Source organism: Vigna unguiculata, chromosome 6, assembly GCF_037176805.1.
Source record: "Vigna unguiculata cultivar grain cowpea cultivar isolate G323 ecotype 2 chromosome 6, ASM3717680v1, whole genome shotgun sequence".
Classification (NCBI taxonomy): Eukaryota; Viridiplantae; Streptophyta; class Magnoliopsida; order Fabales; family Fabaceae; genus Vigna; species Vigna unguiculata.
Genome location: NC_140797.1, coordinates 30585686 through 30588380, shown reverse-complemented (window position 1 = coordinate 30588380; position 2695 = coordinate 30585686).

Sequence of the window (2695 nt, the reverse complement as noted above, 5' to 3'; positions counted from 1 at the left end):
CCACTTTCCAATCCCTACCGTGGACTTCTCAGTGAATTGTTTGGTGCTAAGTGGTTTTCTTAGCTTGATCTTCGTTCCAGCTATCACCAGATCCGTATGTTTCTAGGGGAGTCTTACAAAACTGCCTTTCGAACTTATGAAGGCCACTATGAGTTTACTGTCATGCCGTTTGGTCTATGCAATGCTCCTTTGACTTTTCAAAGTACTATGCATGAGCTGTTTCGTCCTCATCTTCGTATATTTCTTATTGTTTTCTTTGACGATGTCTTAGTTTACAGTAGGAGTTTACATGAATACATAAGCCATTTGAAACTTATTTTTCAATGCTTATTGGATAAAAAATTCTTTCTGAAAAGATCCAAGTGCGTTTTTGTACAAAACAATGTTGTCTATCTTGGTCATGTCATTGTGGAACAAGGTATGGAACTAGAGAATGACAAGATTTTGACAATGCAAGAGTGGCCAGTTCTTCGCTGCATGAAACAACTATGTGGGTTCCTCGGTTTGACAGGGTACTACCACCACTTTACAAAAGGATATACTGCCATTGCTTCACCTTTGACTGATTTATTAAAGAAGGACGCCTTTCATTGGACTCTGGTGGAGTAACAAGTCTTTGATAACTTGAAGAAAGCCATGACTGGAGCCCTTGTTCTTGCACTGCCTAACTTTGAGACCCCTTTTCAATTAGAATTGATTCATCTAGAGGGGGCATGGGTGTTACACTTCTTGAGCAGGGTCATCCAATTTGTTTTCATTGCAAGAAATTTTGTGATATGATGCGAAATGCTTCTACTTACGTTTGGGAATTACACGTCATTGTTGAAGTTGTTAAAAAATGGCAACATTATTTATTAGGCCGCAAGTTTATCATTTGCACAGATCAAAAGAGTTTAAAAGAACTTTTGACACATGTGATCCAAACTCTAGAGCAACAACATTATTTGTGCAAACTATTGGGGTTTGATTATGAGATGAAATACATACTTGACTCCTTTAATTGTACTACTGATGCCTTGTCTCGTCAATTTGATGAAGGTTTTCTTGCTGCCCTTACTATCCCTCATTATGAATTTATTCACAAGCTCAAGGCTTCTTATGATTATGATACCCAACTGAAGTTGTAAGACCCGAAAAATTTAATTAATTAATTAAATAAATAAATAATTAATAAATGTGGGTAATGGGAGCTTTATGACATTTAATGCTAACTTGTATGATGTGGAAAAATACTAGTTCAAGTGATTGTGAGTATTTGGTTATCTTGAGAAGACTTGGGTTCGAGTCCTATGCATGCCATTTATGTTATTTTATTTGTGTGTTATTTGATAATATAATTGAGCATGATGAGTGACACTATAATCTTAGAATTATAGGAATTATCATGAAACATGAATTGGTTGAATTGGTTGTTGCTTCAAGATTTCATGGTTGTGTGTTTGAACATTGGCATACGCAAAATAACTTTCTCTATGCTAAAATCATTTTTGGCATGAATGTGAAGGGCCAGGAACCCTAGCTGTTTGGGAGGAAGCTAAGAGGGTTGGAAAATCATGCTTGAATGGTCATTGAATACTCCTTAAACCCACTTTAATGGAATTTTTGTTTTGCTACCATTAAGTCAAATTAAAACATAGTTAAAAGCTCCATTAAGGGTGAGAGAGAGTGTTATTGAGGCTGTCATTGAAGTATTGTGTGAGGAGAGAAATTTCAGAGAAATTATAATGTTGTGGTGAGTGAAAGGAATGGCTGAACTATGGAAGAACAAGGAAGGTTTTGGGGCTAAAAAGGGTCAGCTAAGTTTTGCAAGTGGAAGCAAGAATACTAGGTTAGGGGAGTTCCACTTGTGTTTTTACGTTTAATTATACAAGTATGTGATGTATGAAATGCATGAGATGTCATGTTTTTGCCAAAAATGTAATAAATTGCTCTTGTTTCTAGAATTTTCCAGAAACTGCATGGCACCGTTGAAGGCCCGTTAGGCGACTCGTGGTTCTAGAGCCATTTTTCTGGGTTTTTCTATGCACCGCCTAACGACTATGTGTGTTGCCGCCCGACGACACGAATTGGATTGCCAGTTTTCTGGTTTCTTGCGTTTCTGTAATATTTGTGATACCTGGAATGAATCTCAGTGTATTATGGCATGATTGGCATAATGATTAAATATGTGAGAATGTTATAATTGATGAAAATTGTATGAATCTTGTATGATTGAAAAATTTGGGTTCATGTTGGGATTGAGAATGAATAAACGTGATATTTGCTTATGATTATGATATGTTCCCTGAAAATAATTCTAAATTGAATAACCATGAACCCTATGCGATGTTGGAACCTTAAAAATTATGTCAAAACGCGTGCTGGAATTATTGATTTGGAGTTTTAGGCTATGTTCGCTTGAGAAGATGGATTTAGAGGAGAGTGTGAAGATGAATTTGTGTAGATAAATATGTGTGTTTTTTTGAGTGGATTTAGAAGGTAAAGTAAGTGAATTTGAAGATGAATTTTATGAAAGTTAGTGAGTGATTTGAGTGATGTGATGGATTAAAAAAAGTTATAATAAATAAAATTTGAAAATGACCAAACTACCCTTTTAATAAATATAAAATTAAATAATTTTTAAATAAATAAAAAATATTAAATTTTAATAATATTTTAATTTTTATTATTAATTATTATATACATATATTATTAA